The sequence below is a fragment of the Aphis gossypii genome, unplaced genomic scaffold (genome assembly GCF_020184175.1).
Source record: "Aphis gossypii isolate Hap1 unplaced genomic scaffold, ASM2018417v2 Contig01086, whole genome shotgun sequence".
Lineage (NCBI taxonomy): Eukaryota > Metazoa > Arthropoda > Insecta > Hemiptera > Aphididae > Aphis > Aphis gossypii.
The window spans coordinates 1-19,734 of NW_026083450.1; the positions used below are offsets into that span (position 1 = coordinate 1).

Genomic DNA, 19,734 nt, shown 5'->3' on the forward strand with positions numbered 1-19,734 from the left:
TGAAGCACAATTGAGTGAAAACCTTTATAATTAAAATACTCGGAACCAGCACATGGTGGACATTGAATAGCAATGTGCTTACCATCAATTCCTCCTGTGCAATTAGGAAAATTCCAAATTTTATTGAACTCATTTGAAATTTTTATCCAGTCTTCTTCTCTAGGCGTTGGCAAATAAATGGGTGATAATAATTTCCATATAGCAATACATACTTAATTAGTTATCAATCCTATTGTCGTAGCACCTAGGCGAAATTGGTAATGAAGACGCTGAAATCGCTCTCCTGTTGCCAAATAACTAAAAACATTAAAAAAATTTAGTTTTAAAAAAAATTAAATAAAACAAAATATAAATACAAATTTGTATTGTAATTAGTATCTAATTTGTTGATTAATTACAGCTAATGAATGCAAGGTAAAATGGACCACACTTCGAAATTCATTTTCAAGGCAGCTGCGTGAACAAAAAAAATTGCCATCTGGGTCCGGAGCATCATCAAGAAAAAGAAAATGGTATTTGTTTGATAATATGTTGTTTTCTCTGATTACGTGTTGCAACACAAAAAAATGGAAAGCAATTTGAATAGTTCCCATATAGATAACATAGAAAACGATAGTTTCGTTGAAGAACCTATAGTGCCAGATGCTGAACAAAATTTAGAAACAGTTGAACAAGAAGTGATTTCACAAACAATAGTTAATGAAGATGCAGAAAATGAAAAATCTAGTAATGAACCATTATTTAAAAAACCAAGAACAAATCGAAAAATGTTAGCCAGTGAAAGAGTGGTGGAACCAATGTTGGAATTTCTAAAGACAAGAACTCAACCAAAAAAATTAAAAATGAAATTGACATATTTACACACATATAAAAATTAATAACTTTAAGGAAGATTATACTTTTTTTAATTTGGTATTATCATTTTATTCAATGAGTTATATTATAGTTACTCTAAATTTAAATATGAATCTAATGTTTAAAAATTTAAAAATATTAAAAATACTCCACATTTAAGTATGAATTTTATGGTTCTAATTCTAATGGTAATTTTATGAAATGGTTAGGGCTTATGTTACAGGTTTTTCATCAAAATAATAAAATAATATTCTGCTGGTTGTCTTGATTCTGTTTTCCACTCTTGATTTCCTTGTTTTTTGGTTTGTGTACTTGTGGATTGTTGCTGCTATAAGTGTTTTTTCCTTTATATCTGCTTTGCTACTATTGACATTGTGCTTGAATCATCTAGCTGTTTATTTTGACTATCTAAAACATAATACGATTAATGTTTTACCTTTATGTCCCAACAAATTATAAAAAAAAGTCCAGTCCCTTAGTGTTCATTCATTTTTACGTTCACTTTTTTCTCCAGATTGAAACCTGCGTGAAAAATTTAGTTCATGTTTCATAGTATATGCGTGGTTACTGCTGTAGTTATTACTGAGGTAGTTCCTGAGTCTTTCTATAAGCGGTGTTGGTATTTATTGAGATTCCTGTATTTGAATACCATGATATTTTTATTCTATAATTAATAAAATACAAGGAGTTATTAAAAATGTTTGCCTTGAAATACGTAATAATAATAAGATAGAAATTATACTCAGAGAGGTGGGAAAAGAACTGGTGCAATGCACTATTTTTCTAAAATGTAAAAGTGCATGTTTGTATAGACTAATAATACAAAATGGTTTTTGCTAATCTAACAAGTTACGTATCAAAAAATTAAATAATATTCTGTTCATCACTTCAATTCCTTTTTTCATTGTGATGGGTTTCCTTGTTATATGACAAGTGTATTTATTGATGGGAGCTGCTCGACGGTTTTTTTCTCGTTTACTGCTTTGCTGTTATGGATTGTACTGGAATCACACAGCTGTTCCTCTTTTCTATCTGAAATTAAACATGAATTATTTGTATTCACTTACGTACCTTCATTTAATTTAATAGCTGATCATACTATATACTTTATTAGTAGAGTTGTTAAATTAAAAACTGTCTAGTCCCTTATTTCTGTATAATATTATCCGCGTCGGCGTATGTTAGTTTCATAAGAGTAATGTATTGTAGCTAAAGCTGTAATCAACGACGGCAATAGAATATCATTTACCGGAAATAAAAAAAATAATAAAAATTTATTGATGATTCTTACCATTTATTTACCTATTTTACCTGTACTTCACAACAATTATTCACGGTTGCTCATTCGGTGTTCATAATTTTGACTGGTAATTGTGTTGATATAACTTTTTGAAATATATTGTAGGCGATCAGGTACTGTCTCATGAATCTTAGAATATAATTTTTTTTTATTTCATTTGATTTTAGTATTGCTATATCGGTATTTTATTTAAAATATTACTATAATTTATCCGTTGTTATCATTATCAGTTATCAGTTTATCACTATTTTATATCATATTACTATAGAATTGTTAATTAATTATTAAAATAGAAACACATCAAGCCACAAAATCCAAAAAAGCAAGCATTAGTTATGCACTTCATACTTGTACACATTTCTAACTTGTAAATTTTTTGATCCTGGTCGCACTCCTTGAAATGGACATTTTGCATTTAAAGCATCAAACATATTATCGTTCATTCGTTCATAATCTCAGTGAACTTTATTGTTGCATCACAATGTTCTAGTCCAGGAATATTATGCTAAATTTAGTCCATCAGACATGGATTTACTTAGTACCTTAATATACAACAGTACCTCAGGGCTCAGAATAGATGAAATTCTGTATTAAAGTACTATTTACTTAAATATTTTACATACCATCACAGCAAGCATGTAATCTCAAACACAAAAAAATTTTAAATAAAATTTAAAGTACCTATATCCAATTATAACATAGGTAGCTATTATATATTGATAAGTGAAAAATTATGATTTTTTGTAAATTATACTAGGTAGTTACTAAACATAATTTAATTGCTTGAAATTTATTATAGTTATACAAAACAATTACACGATGTATTATACAGGGTAGACATACCATATTTTATAATAAAATATAAAAAATAATGGAAATTAGATACCGTTTTACGTATTTGATATTTTGATAGGTAACAAATAATTTCATTGATTTTTTTTTTTTTTTTTTGACCATTCAAAATATAAACTGGCTCTCTTATATCAGTAATTAACATTCTTTTTCCATAATGCGTATCTACAATTTCGGGCAACAAACATTCCAAATAAAATCTAAAATAAAAAAAGTGGGCAAGTGAGTACCGCTCTGCTGTACATTAGGTGCCGTATGGATCATTATTATATATTATAGGAGTGTTAAATTTGAATCCAATGATAGTTATCATTGTATACGAAAAACGATTCTGAACGAAGATGATTTGTCAGCCTAGGATATAATTTCTAGTGGTTGGTGAAAAAGGTGGTTTAAAAAAACCAGCTTATATTAAAAAATATTTTGAAAATTAAATCACGTAAAGAAAACGCGAATCTTAATAACTGGTAAAATTTTCAAGTATCTACGACTTATACTTTTTGAATAATAACAAATATCAAATATCGTTTGAGGCTAAACTGTTATTTAACGCGGTTTTTGTAAAAATTTAAATTTCAAACACTCATAAAAATTTTTTGTCTGAATCCGGTAGAGTTTTTTTTACAGATATTTGAAGAAAAATGTATGGAAAACCTTGTACCAAATTTTCAAAACTTAGTTATAAAAGAAAAAAATTTTATGATTTTTCAACTTCAAAATTACTTGCAAATTTTCGCGTTTTCGACAGATTTCGTAAAAATTTGAACTAAAAACGCTTATAAAAAAAAATTGTGACTAACGATTTTTAATTTTTTTTAGCTACATTAAAAACAACTCATAAGGAACCTTGTATTAAATTTTCAAAACTTTTTGGTCATCCAAAAATTTTTTATCGACACTTTAAAAAAAATTTCTCAAAAAAATCGAAAATTTCAGTGGTCTATAAATAACTCAAAAAAAGTCAAAATTTTTTGAAAATTTAACTATATACGGATACCACTGACATTAACATTTGGTGAAAATTTCAAGTATTTTCAGTGATTAGTTTTTGAATTACAACCATAAAAAAAAATCGATTTGGTCGAAAACTGGTTTTGCGTTAAAATTCCCGTTTTTCCGTCATTTTTTTTTGGTTTTTCCCGGCGCTTTTGAAAACTATTGGAAATTTTTTACTTTTGACCCCCCAAAGTACAAACTACATTCACTTCCTATCCGAAACAGGGTCCACTTTTTAAAATCGGAGCACTTTTACTGCTCCAAAACGTGGTGTAAGACACAAAAATAAAAAAAAAAAAAACACATATCATTGTAAAATCAATACATTCATCACTTCGTTCAGAATCTAAAAATAATGAGGATACACCCGAACTTTCTTTTTTTAAAAGTATTATTCCAGATTTTTTAAAATTAAATGATAAAAATCAACGTCAATTCAAAAAAATTGTATTAAATACCATTGATCAGCTTCTCGACAGCCAAGAAACGACGTATGAAATGCCAAGATACAATAATGCGCCACATTCTAATATTATACCTAATTTATCACCAGATCAGCAGTTAAATGCAAATCAACAACCGCAGCAATTTAATGCAATTAGTACATTGCGAGTTCTCCAGATTTTTCCTCGTCGGATAGTTCAAGTTCTTATATTTTGCATTAATACAGTTGATTTTTCATTATAATAAATTATCATTTTTAGTATTGTTAAAAATTAAGTATAATTAATATAACCTTATTAAGTGTTAACTCATTTTATTATAATAATAGTATAACAATAAAAAGTAATACGTTCAAGAGAATTCGCAAGTCTAAAAGAATTATTTTTATACTACCTGCTATTTTAAATTCTGAGTGGAGCGAAAAAATGAAAATGTAAAAAAAGTTGGACAAGTGGATACCGCTCTGCTGTTCAGTAGTTGTCAAGCATGACGTTGTAATGGATATGTTATATTTTAATTCAATGATAAATCATTGTATAAACGATTTTTTTTTTAAAAACACATCATTGTAAAATTAATACATTATTTCGCTATGCTCCGCTCAGAATCTAATATCTAATTATTTAGAATGTATTATTAACTTACCTCAATGTCACCAATAATTTCTCTTCTGGAGTGATACTTTTTTTGAAATTAGTATCAGGTTTTCGAATTTCATCGTTAAGTATTTCTAGAATATAATCAAACTTGTCGGTACTCATTCGTGTAAAATTTCTAAATTTACATTCGTCATTTCGAAGTTCATGAATAAAACATTTAATTGTATTGTTTTCAGTTCGTTTCAAGTTCAAAGGATGAACCCAAAGTTTTTTTTTATTTTCTTCCTGTTCAATTTCTCTTAAAAGAAACCATAAAATAGGAATAGCAACGTCCTCCTCATCGGACGACATTTTGACGACTACTTGATATACTTTGATTTGACTAACTATGTTTTATCTAGTGTGCGACAACAATGCTTTATTATGACTAAAAGCAAAATGACTAAATATGACTTACATTTCTTCAGTAAATTTTGCTTTACCAGTGTGCGGTCACCCTTAAGCTGCGGCCCCACTGGGAGCGATTTGCGTTTTTACGATAGCGTGTAGCGATTTTGCATTTTAGCGATTTTAACAAAAGTATGTAACTCATATGTAGTGGAGGCACTGAGATAGATAAGAATATACTGGAGCGCGGACTATGATGTAAAAACGGGCCGACGTATTTTTCGTTACCCCCCACTCCTGTATGGCACGAAATTGAATTTCCATACCAATAACATTGAAAGACTACACATTTTAACTTGACACAACTCTGGGATAAATGGTCGTATTACGTAAACTTTGGTATCAAAATTTTTGTTTTTATGTGTACTTCAAACTTGTATTTACAAAAAATAAAAATAAATACTTTGAACAACATTTTTATTAAAAACAAAATTGTCCACGCTGTAGTATACATTGTATAATACTCGTCATGCGATACCATATTATAATTTATATTATTTATAATTATAATGAATCTTGAAAAAAAAGCCCAGTACCAACTAAATACATTTTTTTAGATTCTGAACGAAGTGATGTTAGTATTGATTTTACAATGATGTGTGTTTTTTTTTTTTTTTTTTGTGTCTGTGTACAGCATAACTAGTCGAAATAATGCTCCAATTTCAAACTATGGAGGTGGTTTCCGATGTAAAAGTGAATATCCTTGGTGCATTATAGAGGTAAAAAGTTAACATTTTCCAACAGTTTTCAAAAAAATCGGAAAAAACAAAAAAAAAAAAATGACGAAAAAACGGCAATTTTTACGCAAAACCAGTTTTCGATCAAATCGATTTTTTTTATGGTTGTAATTCAAAAACTAATCACTGAAAATACTTAAAATTTTCACCAAATTTTAATGTCAGTGGTATCTGTATATAGTTAAATTTTCAAAAAATTTTGACTTTTTTTGAGTTATTTATAGACCACTGAAATTTTTGATTTTTTTGAGAAATTTTTTTTAAAGTGTCGATAAAAATTTTTGGATGACCAAAAAGTTTTGAAAATGTAATACAAGGTTCCTTATGAGTTGTTTTTATTGTAGCTAAAAAAAATTAAAAATCGTTAGTCACAATTTTTTTTTATAAGCGTTTATCCATAAACGCTAATAAATAAATAAACCATAAACCATCGTTTTAAGGTTCTCCATAAATTTTTCTTCAAATATCTGTAAAAAAAACTACCGGATTCAGACAAAAAAATTTTATGAGTGTTTGAAATTTAAATTTTTACAAAACCGCGTTAAATAACGGTTTAGCCTCAAACGATTTTTGATATTTGTTATTATTCAAAAAGTATAAGTCGTAGATACTTGATAATTTTTTTGGCCCTATCAAAATACTTGAAAATTTTATACAAAGTTCCTCATATGTTATTCTTATAGTGATTAAAAAGTTAAAAGATACATAGGCACTATTTTTTTTTATTAGCATTTGAAGTTCAAATTTTGAAGAAAATTCGTCAAAATCATGAATATTTGCAAATTATTTTGTAGTTCAAAATTCATAAAATTGTTTGTATTTATATTTAACGTTAAAAAATTCAACACTAAGTTTTCCATAAGTTTTGCTTCAAAAAGCTATGAAGAAAATTTTAAGGAAAAATGTTTTGGGCGTTTGAGTTTTAAATTTTTATGAAATCGGAATATTTGTTTCAAAATAGAATATATGACAATATTTAATTATAATATATTCTAGACTGACAAATCATCTCCGTTCAGAATCGTTTTTCGTATACAATGATACCTATCATTGCATTCAAATTTAATCTACCCTAGTCCGAGGTCCACCTCACCCCCTAATGTACAGCAGAGCGGTACCCACTTGCCGACTTTTTTAATTTTATAATGTACCTTTGCATCAATTTAATTATGTAACACTTTTTTTGACATAGGTATTTACAGGCCCGGATAGACCCGGCGAGTTACCGAGTTGAACTCAGTGGCCGCTTAAAATTTAGACCGACTTAGTAATATATAATCGAAAATATTTGAATACCCCAAACTCTGTTACTCTTAACAGCTCAAAAATGTATATAAATATGAATTAATGACTTTATATTATTGAAAAATGGGCCGCTAACATTTTTAGGGCTGGTTAAAATTCTAAAACTCGGTGGGCCGATACCTTCTCTATCCGGCGCTGGGTATTTATAATATATATTATATAAAATATTCGTTTAATAATTTGTATATACATTTGTATCATAATAATATTTAATAGAATAATACACCAAATATTTTAAACTAAAGGTATAAAATATACATTTGAAGTATCTATAAGAGAGAAATCATAATAAAAATAACATAAAATAAAATAGATGTCATTTGTATATAATTTTAAAAAATGTTTAAAGGTGGTAAAAAATTTCAAATAATTGAAATAAATAAAAATAATTATCATAATAAAGGCATTGTTTTCTGATATTGTGCAGGCTAACTATTAGAAATATTAGAATACTATTAGAAAATCTAATAGGTACGCTTATCTCATGCATAGTATTCACTATTTTTGTTTTGTGTATTTACTAATAACATTTTATTAATTATATAAAGTAATTGAGAGTTTAAGTTAATTTCCATACAAAAATGGTTTTGTCATGTTCGGCCTTTGGATGTACAAAGAGTTGGAACAAGGAAAGTAAATTAAAATCTATTCAATTCCATAGGTGAATAATATATTATCTAATTATTATATTTTTAATTTGATGTAGATAGTCTTGATAAATATATTTTTCATTTTTTAATTTAAAATCATGCTGTTTATTGCAATTAATAGATTCTATAACTGTTGTAATAAAATATAAATTAGTATCCAATTAAAACCCTAATTTTAATATCTAGATTCTCACTCAAAAAACCTAAGTTATTACAAAAATAAATAAAAATGCTCAGAGTTTTTATTTTAATTTTTTGTAAATACAAGTTTGAAGTACACATAAAAACAAAAATTTTGATACCAAAGTTAACGTAATATGACCATTTATCCCAAAGTTGTGTCAAGTTAAAATGTATAGTCTTTCAATGTTATTGGTATGGCAGTTCAATTTCTTGCCATACAGGAGTGGGGGTAACGAAAAATACGTCGGCCCGTTTTTCGTAATGCTTCCTCTACACTCTCGCGAGGTCGCCCCGTCGAGAGTTGTCGAGTTAACGCGAGGCGAGGCAGCGCACGAATGCACACTCTACACTCTCGTGTAGTCTCGTGTCGCCTCGTACCAACTTTACGTACACTCTCCAAATTTATACTCATTTGGGCGTTAACGATTATGCAAAATGGACGTGGTCGAGTTAACCGCCGTGGCAGCATTGTGTGCTTTTAGTTACTATAATTTCCTCAATATTTACCAAAAAAAAAAAATATTAAAAAACCATGGAAAAAAAGGAGATGGGGGATGACAAAAATACACCGAAATAGAACAAGGTAAATTTTACCTTATTTTTTTACCAAATTTTTTCTATATATCATTATCTATGTTTTATTTTAAAATTGTTCAGCCTAAGTACCGATCATATGTTAGCAGAATTGCTTTTTGAACCTTCAGTCGAATTTGAAAATTTCCTACGAATGTCATCATCAGATTTCTCATATATACTAGACAAGATTTCACCTGTGATATCTAAAAAACACACTCAATTAAGAGAACCTATACCTGCCAAAACCAGAATTGCTATCACTTTACAATTTTTGGCTACTGGAGATAGTTATAAGAGTTTACATTTTTTGTTTAAAGTGTCCAGTCAAATCATTTCAATTATTGTTCCAGAAGTATGTGCTGCAATCAACGACCTTCTCAAAGATGAAATAAAGGTAACAATATTCTAAGTAGAGTGAAATATACAATTTATTATGAATTTATACGGGCATAATAATTTATAATATTGTATGCAAATGAAACAAAACTTAACGTTTTTAAAAGTACTTAAGGAAAAAAACAAAACTTTAACTTTTTAAATATTTTTAACAACAAAACAAAACATAACTTAGTTTTTTTTTTTAAATTTTAACAACAAAAATAAAAAATATAACTTTCATTAAATTTATCACAACTGAAACATAATTTTACATTTATTTATACTTTCGCCTTATTTTAATTATTAATTAATATCAATTATTATCTCCACTGTAATTGTCAAGAGCAACGTAAAAAGCAGTGTCTATTAAATTGGAGCGTTCGATGTAGTTACATTTAGTTGGTTTGAAATATTAGTGTTTGACGTAGAGATGGAGAGTTGCGCTGGGTTGCTAAGGTTTGAAATCGGAGAGTTAGAACACGTGTCACTTCTTTCCGAATATGAATTACTGGTGAATGAGGCTGAGAAATAGAGTAATGAGGAATTAATGGACGATTACAAATTCTCAATTCAGATTCAGAATAATAACTTAAAGAAGACGATGGTCTTTTTGGTATATCTATTTCAACAGCTGATTTTGGTTGATTTGATACTGGAGGAGTAAAAGAAGGGTTGGTACATGAAGTCAATGATTGATTGTTGCAATGACGTAAACGATTAATAAACATTCCATCAATCTCGTACATAAATATTTCACGTTCACATTCAGGTAGTTTACGTAATTTTTTGGCGAAAATTTTTGCATAAAGATCGCACTCGTCTTCTTCTTTCCTGTTATTTATACAACTTTCCAGAGTACTAAAAGCCTTTTTCATTTGTTTTCCCGCTTCTTCTAGTTCGGTAGGATTACTTCGGCGTCGGGGTGTAACCGGTGGGCGACGCTGTGTTTGATTGACGTCTTCAGTTTGTTGACCGATTTGGTTGGATAAATTTGTTTCATTAATATTGTCATCTGCCGTTATCTCCTGTGCATTTTGTGAATTATTACCCTAAAATTAAATATTATTTTTTTTAAATTTTTTTACACGTAATTTAAAAAATTTTATCGAATGAAATTTTAATTTTGAACAAAAATGCCTGAAATTTTAATATTAATATTATATTTTAATATAGATACTAAGATATGTATACATTTTTGTTTCAGTTGCCATCTTCTGCTGCTGAGTGGTTGTTGGTAGAAGAGGGATTCAATAGAAAATTTCCCCATTGTATCGGAGTAATATATGGAAAACACGTTGTTTTGCAATCCCCTCCCCATACAGGAACAGAATATTATAATTATAAGAACTCATTCAGTATTGTTTTAATGGCATTAGTCAGTAGTGATTATCGCTCTATATATGCAGACATCGGGAGTCAAGGGCGAATCAGTGATGGCGGTGTACTTAAAAATTCGTTATTATGGCAAAAAATTTGTTCAAATAGCCTCAATTTACCAACCCCATCACCCCTTCATGGTTCGAATACTAGTACAGATATTCCATATGTTTTTTTAGGGGATGGGGCATTTGCTCTTAGTGCGAATTCAATGAAACCATATCCTGGAAACCATGCAGTCGGCTCACCAAAACGAATATTCAATCAAAGATTATCAAGCTCACGCGTTGTAGTAGAAAATGTGTTTGGGATATTAACGGCTAAATTCTGAATTTTTAAAAACCCATCTTACTAAAACCCGAAAAAGTATCAATTATAACTATGACATGCATACTATTACATCATTTTTTAAGAAGAAGCGAAACCTCTGCATCATTATATAACCCTCCAGGGGGTCTATTCTTAAAATCATACGAAAGAGATCCGTATACCGAAATTTATATTTTCACATGAGTTTTCACATGATTCTAAAAAGTTGTATTCTTAATTTTTTTCCGTATACGAATCTATTCGGTTATGTGAAAATGATTCGTATGATTCCTTCGGATTGGTCACTGTAAGTGAAAACAGGTTTCCGTATACGAATCTAATTTCCCCGCGATTTAATGCTACACTAAATTTATGTCTCGTAATCTTGGTGTACCTCGTATCAAAAAATAGGAAATATTATATTTTAATTATCATTAGTATTAATAATGTATTAGTATTAACAAGTTGTTTAATAAGCTATTTAAAAATTAAACAAGTATGATCTCAAATTGTAATATTCGTCTTTTTTTTGTGTATTAGCCCTAATAGTTACATGTGGTCCGGTAAAAAGTACCTATCCACTAATGCTTAAACAAATAATTAAAGCGTGTATTATATTATAATATTACATAATATAAATTGTTATTACATCAAATTTATTAGCTTAGGTAAACATAATTTAAATATTAATAAATAACTTATGAGTTATGATAAATAAATCTACCGTCTACGATATTACGAAAACACTATAAAATATACCTAATTCATGACGAATATAACGAAAACATATTAAATTATTATTTATAAATTAATTGTTTATTATTTATATAATATTATAATTTATACTAAAATGTTATCTTCATTGTGGTATGAAGTAAAGTTTCTATCGATAACATTTCATTATCGGTTGACGAGTCAGTGAGTCACGTTTAAAATTTTAAACTGCCGTTACTCGTTAATTTTTGTTGAAACAATGGACGACTTAGATTTTAATGAATTAATCGCGGGTATCGAACTTCTCGAGCAAGTTGAAGAAGATGCAATAAATTCTAGACATATTCTAAAATCAGTAGACCCATTTACCGGTAAGTTAACTTTTTAAGTCATGTAAAAATGTATTACTAAAATGGTAGTACTATATATTATAAATTGGTATAACATAAAATGTCTTTCTTATAATACTTTTCTTATACCTATACTTTAGATCTCTCGGACCGAAAGTTTATTCAACGTTATAGGCTTTCCAAACAATTAGCACGTAGAGTAATTACGTTGATCACGCCATACATGTCAGTGCCTTCTACATTGGGAGGATTGACCATAGACCGCAAAGTGAGTGTAAACAACTTTAAGTTAAATAATATAAAAATGATTACCTATACGTTTAATCTTTGTAATGAAATAGCTTAATTAATGAACCTAATTTGTTGAAAATTCTTTCATAGTTAATATTTACAATTTGTTTAAATTTAATTTATGAATTACATTTTTACCATGAAAAAATATACATATATTAAAACATCGAAAGTATTTAAATCATTTTCCAGTAAACTGCAAAATTATATAAGTTATATATGTAACATGCTTGTAATTTGATTAGATTTTGCTGATTTGAGTTCTCTAAAGCTGTTATTGGTTGAATTTTTTTTATTGCTTCCAATATTAAGTTATTTACTATATAGTATATAGTATATACCTACTCAATCGAGTTAGAGAACACGTCGCGAAAAATCGGTTTTCCTACATGTGCGTCCCCAAGCGATACCCCAAAGTGAATCAGCAGGGTGACAAAGGGGAATGTACAAATTTGGTGCGTTCTCTCGCTGGACGCTGAGTATATATAGCTCGAAAGTTAATAAGGCTATTATTTACATCGATTTAAATTTACCTAAAGAACTATTTATACTAAAGAAATAACAATGAAATATTTAAATTTAATAAGTATAATCATTTATCATAAATAGTATTTATAATTAATGGTTTAATAAAAGGCTAATTAAAATTTACTCGATAACTCTCGCCACTTATCTCTGTCCTCTTCATTTTATAATAAAATGTGATACGTGTACCTATACGCTTTGACGGTTTAAACAGCACTTCATTGACGTAATTACGATCCAAAATAGATTTAATTGGTTGATACTTACGACTATAAAATAAATAAAAAAAACAACTAAATTATAGATTTTCAAATAATTGAGTTATCACCGTTTGGTTATTAGCCTATGGCAAGCTAAAAATATATGTATTTTTTTTTTTAGTTTAAATTGAAAATTATTTTACTTTTAGGTAATTACTGCTTTAGATTTTTTGCTGCTGGCAGTTACCAATTAGATGTTGGTGAAAACCGGCATACATCTATTTCTCAAGCTTCAGTAAGCAGAGTTATTGAAGAAGTAACAAACGCAATAACAAATCCTGCAATTTTTAATCAGTTTGTTAAATTTCCCAATAACTTTAATGAATTGGATGATGTAAGAACAGGGTAAGTAATAAGTATATATTATTTTATTATTAATTTTCCAGTAATTGTTTTAAAATAATGAGTTATATTATTTGATATTTCCTTAGATTTTTTTCTAAGTATAAATTACAAGGTGTTATAGGAGCGATTGATTGTACATACATTGCTATAACACCTCCTAAAAAAGATGATCCAATTTACCCAGAAAATATTTATGTAAATCGCAAAGGCTATCATTCAATAAATACTCAACTTGTAAGTACCTATCTAAAATATTTTGGAACTTTAAAATATTTATAAATTATAATAATAATATTCAATAAATCCTATGTGATGCCCTATAAGTACCTATATAGGTATTCTTGCCATTGAGTTTAATAATAAGCAAATTGACTAATATTAAAGCTAACAACGTAAAATGGTTTCTGCTGAATGCAAATGTACTATGTTGTACATTGGTTAAACGTAAACAACACATAGTTGACATATATATACTGAATACACCTATATATTGAATTCATGCAGTCCATTTACGCAGTTTAATTAGTTACTAAACGATTAAAACAATAATCATTATTATTTTTTTTATAGATATGTGATGCAAACTTACATATTTTGAATGTGTCGGCTAGGTGGCCTGGGTCTACACACGATACACACATATGGAACGATAGTGTTGTAAAACAATTTATTACAGATTTACATGGTCGAGGTTTCACTTCGTATTTTCTAATAGGTTAGAATCTCACCTAATTTTATAGTATTAAGTAAATAATTTTGTTATAGGAATAGTATATTAGTATTATGTATATGCTTATATAGGAGATTCAGGATATCCCCTTCGACCATGGTTATTAACACCATTTTTAAACGCTGAACCTAATACTCCGGAGTACAGATTTAATAAAACATTTTGTCACGCAAGATCTTGTATTGAAAGATGTAATGGAGTCTTAAAAATGCGTTTTCGGTAAACCTTGTACAATTTTTATATATATTTTTAAAACTAATATATGTACAATTTTATTTTTAGCTGTCTTCTCAAACATAGAACACTACATTATTCTCCTAGCAAGGCTTCAAAAATAATCAATGCATGTGTTGTATTGCATAACCTATGCATTTCAGAAAACGTGCCTATAATAGATGGCGATAATGATGAAGTTGCGGATTTAGAATTAGGCCTCTATCATTTTCCTATGGAGGAACATAATGATGATGTACCAAATAGGCAGAACCAAGAGCTTATAGCTGGTCAGCGTTTCCGTCAAAATATAGTAAATAGATTGTTTACTGATTGAGAAAAATGTAAATATTGTTTTTAATTGATTTCAGTAAATTATTATACAATGTTCAATTATATAGGTGCTAGAAATAAATTCTTATTATCAGGATATATATTAAAATGATAATTCTTTATTTTATGAAACATATTAGGTATATTGTATAATATATTTACAATTTAATATAATTTATAATAGGTCTAGGTACTGAGTAGTTTATTATAATAGATATTTAGAACAATTAATATTGTTTTTTTTTATTTTATTTATTGTAGGTAATGTTCGGAATACCGATAACGTGATAGATAATAGATATTAAGTAATATGATACGGTCGATATTCGACGTTACTTATGACCATAGCTAATATATGTATAACCAAATTTTATATTCGTAAATGATTTTATAATATATAATTAAAATTAATATGTTATTTTAATTATAAATTAAATTAAGTGTACTTTATGTTTATAATTTTTTTTCTTTTATTGTTTATATTTGTCAAATGTAAAAAAGAATTAAAATTATTTAATAAATCATCATAAAAATAATAAGTCAATAAAAAATGACCGTAAGAAATAAAACACTACTGATTTCTTGTTCTTAAAATACACAGTATCACTTATTCATGTGGCACAGTAAATTTGCTCAGAGCATCAGCAATTTTTTTTTGTGCCACACATATACGTTCTTTAGCAACTGTTGATCGTTGTTTTAATTTTAACATTTGTTGCATATGTTCAATTTTTATGTTATAATAATTTTGAAGCATTTCATTGCGTTGATTGCTTGCTTCTCCTAATGTCCCTACAGCCTTTTACAGTGTTTTCCAATCTTTGCTTTTTTGTTGTAAATTTTTTTTGTACGCTAAAGTATGTAATAATTTTATAATTTTATAAATATATCTAAATACTTTAAATTTGAATTAGTTTAATTTAAAAATATTAGTAACTAGATAAGGTGAAACATTAATATATAATATATTATGCATAATCGTAAACTCGGGGGGGGGGGGGGTTAGATTTATATTTTGTAAAATGTATTTATTAGTATATGTATTTAGTTTCTATGTATCTTTAAGTATACGGTAATATCGACTTGAAATAAAGCCCCCCCCCCATAAAAATTGCACAAGTTACGCCCATATTATTATGCTTTAAATAATTATAAAATATGTTTTATTAATTATTATTTTATTAATATGCCTTTTAAAACGTCATTATAGAACAATAAATTATCAAAATATGTACTTATACCTACATTAAAATATGCGAAGAAAATTCCATTTAATAAGTATAACAAAAATATACTTTTTAAGTAATATGCTTCAAAATAAGCAATATATATATATGCATCATAGCAATTTAAACATAATATTTTAACAAATATCTTACTTTTTTATTGGTTCTTTACTATTTTCTTCTACAAAAGCTACCTCATATGGTCGTTTATTATTAATATTATTCGATTCTTCAACAATTTCACTATTAAATAAAGACAAACACGTATTGAACTATGATATGCTTTAAATGTTAAATACAATTTGCTCATAGATTTTTTAATTAACTGTCTAAAAGTGTCAATAATGAAGTTGTCACTTACGTAGCGTTAATAACAGTGGTATTCGAGGAAGACGGTTTAAATATATTGTTTTCAAACGAATCAATAGAGGTGTATGGAATATTATTTTTTCTATGTAAAAAAAAAAAAAAATGTTTTTAATAATGTCATTAAGAGAAACTAGCATTTTACATTAGGTATATAACCTTTCTGCCTCATCGATTTTCAACAATCAACTTTGATTCGATGTCACTAGGTATATATTTTCTAAAAAAATATTATGTTTAATTTCTATTCAATTCAAATATAGGTATATATTACATATTTGATTCATCACCAAAATCAAAGAAAACCGTTGACTCGGCAATCAATGGGTCTCCAGAGATTGGTACCTCGCCTATTATGCCAACGATAGTTTCACTCAACTTATCAAGTTGGCGAGCAGTAGATGGTCCTCCACCAGTCCCTCTCAAGCTTTTATTAAGCTGTGCCTGTTTTTTTTTGCATCAGCTTTAAGATCTTGCCACGTCTACAAATTATTGTTTTATAGAGGTATGTAGATATCTCACTAAGTTCAGAAATGTACATTATAGATCTACATTTAATATATATTATACTTTACTCTAATAATATCTAATTAACTGATTTTTAAATGGTTCGAAAAATAAATAATGTTCATTTAAATTTTAAACTCTGTAGTTATTATTAAATATTAATATGATTTAAAATCTATTATGTAGGCAATGAATGTAAATTAAATGTATGCAAATGAATGTAGGTGATGGTTTACTACACACAGCTTAAATCGCAAGTTTTGCACACACATATCTACTTAAATATTTTATATTACGTATATCGAAGTGATTAAAATATGGTACCTATATACTTTGCATCCTATTCTTCAATCATAAATTAGGTATATATTTATATATTATAAATTGTAATTTAAATGTACGTACTCTACGCCAGGTTTTCCATTCTTTTATTGGGCCTGGAATTGCATTTAAAATATTGGTTAATTCTTGCCACTGCTGTGCGGCAATATTTTGGGTAAAAGTAGCTGTGTGTTTTCCTTTTAGTAAGTCCGAATGACTCGATAAAAATTCAACCATCGCTGTCTTTTGGTCATTGGTGACGGAATGACTTTTCTTTCTTTTTTCGGAAGACATTTTAATAAAATATTATAGATAAATATAAGAAAAATACAAATTACAACGTACAAGGCAGTCAAGACTACATGTCTATATACGCTAATGATTCGTAATGAGCGCTAAGCCGCTAACGTTCATGATACTTTATTATTTCTAAACAATTTATTTTACTTTCCATGACGAAAAAACATATTTTGCGACGTTGCCGTTGTGTACCATTAGGACGGTATTCCTAAACGAACGTTTTGGAGAACGCGGATTCGTATACGAATAAAAATGATTTAAGAATACCATTTTCTCTTCGTATACGGAAATATATCGTGTGAATCGTTCGTATACGAATCTCATTCGTATGATTTTAAGAATAGACCCCCAGGAACGATGGACGTGTGTGATGAAAATGGTTTAATAATTCAATCAGGTTCTTGGAGAAATGAAATCGAAGGAAATGGTGCATTAAGACCCTTTAATCATATACCTCGAAGATCACCACCTATGGATGCAACCCAGATACGAGAAGAATTTACATAATATTTTTTCAATAATAAACAGTTATAAACAGTGAATTCTATAATAAACTTTGTAATATTATAATAATAAACTCGATTTAATACAGTTATATTTGTATGAATAAAATTGTATTGTTAATAAGATGTTAATTTCAAATTGTTATTAGCCATTATCATAATATATATAATATGTCTTATACCTAGACCAGTGGCGGTTCGTGCTATGGAGCACGAGAGCGCACGTGCACCACACAAAATAAAAAAAATTGTATCACGTCGTTTGTCGGAACGTTGACATAAGCGTATTACATTTTCAAGTATTTTTACTCAATAAATAAAGTTTTATTGACATTCATATAAAAAAAGGTGCTCTGCTGTACAGTAGGTTACAAGTGGAGACGGTATGTCAGTTTAGGTATAAGACATATTATATACATATCTATGGTATTAAAAAAAAAATTGACATAATAATATAATAAATATATAATATTAAAATATAAAAAATAAAAAATATTATAAATCACTTCACGATCCACCAAATATGTACATACTTGTTCTGTGTTCAAAGTAGCGTTGCAATCATTAATATTTCCCATAAAACTTTCAATTAGATTATATAAAAACCATATTGGCTTATAAATATCTTCCTGCCCGGCTCCTGATCTGATCGACGCCTTTTTTCTCCTTAAATGCCCACGAAACGTTGCCATGATGGAATTTTTTTATTTTTCAGTTCATCAATTGGTTTGTTGAACACATTACTAATTTCGACCCAAGCATCATTTACTTCGGCCTTATCTTTATGCCAACGATGCTTTGGATCCCATAAAATATGTTTAGTTTGATAAAGCTGCATAAATGCAATTGCATCTTCGTTAGTCCAGTCAGACATTTTAATAAATTATTGAACGAAAAAAATTTTTATCATGTAAATGACTAAACAATAAATAATAAACCAATATTAAACGGCTGTTTTCAAACCAGACAAGCACGAGACAGCGCGAGAATGTAGTTGATAAGCCTCACCTCGTGGCACGTGTCCTTTGACTCGCGACAAAAAAACCGACATCGAACGGAGCACTCACGAGGCAAGGCGAGACGAGACGAGACGAGACGACACGAGTGAACCGACTACACTCTCGTGCTCGCGTTGCCTCGCGTCACCTCGGCGAGAGTGTAGAGCTAGCATTACATACGAGCATAGGCGAGTCCGCGCTCCAGTATATTCTTATCTATCTCAGTGGGCGCAGGTAACGGGTTCGGACCCCGCTCTGGCGGTGCCTATCGTGCATTCGGCGATGGCGCTTTGATTAACACGGTCGCCCGTTTCTTTCCCGATTTTTTGCATTTTTTTCCAAGTAATTTTTTGATTTTAATTTTAATACATTACATTCATAAAAAACGTATGCGGGGTACTATGGTACATTTTTTTTAGTTGTCAGTTTCGAATCACATAAGTCATTAATTGAAATACAATACTCTGTTTACATTTTTTTTTTTTTTTTAACGTGTCTTCGACCATGGGTCGTGTTAAAGAGTACAAGAGCGTTTGTATCGCACTGTATTGTATCCGTTAACGATAACATCAACAAAATGCTTTTAATATGTTTAAAAATATTTTACTAGAAAATAAGTGTTTGTATGTCCTTGGCAAGATGGCATGCAAAAATGTATGGGTTCTATACTATTCATTTTTTTATTATTGCATTATATTATTAATATAATATTTATTTACACACACACATACATATAAAATTGAT

The 19,734-nt window shown here is 28.6% G+C and overlaps 1 long non-coding RNA gene and 2 pseudogenes across 1 annotated transcript; 1 reads left to right on the top strand and 2 right to left on the bottom strand.

Annotated features, from left to right (window-relative positions):
• The first annotated feature begins 72 nt into the window (after window positions 1–72).
• Window positions 73–833, top strand: LOC126555775 (uncharacterized; annotated as a pseudogene).
• A 143-nt stretch (window positions 834–976) lies between these two features.
• On the bottom strand, window positions 977–2,336 carry LOC126555773 (uncharacterized). The gene is made up of 4 exons (XR_007606948.1): window positions 2,147–2,336; window positions 1,955–2,070; window positions 1,598–1,887; window positions 977–1,519 (listed from the first exon to the last, which is right to left on the bottom strand). It is a non-coding gene; the product is annotated as an uncharacterized LOC126555773 (long non-coding RNA).
• A 7,299-nt stretch (window positions 2,337–9,635) lies between these two features.
• Window positions 9,636–18,866, bottom strand: LOC126555774 (uncharacterized; annotated as a pseudogene).
• Between the last annotated feature and the right edge of the window lie 868 nt (window positions 18,867–19,734).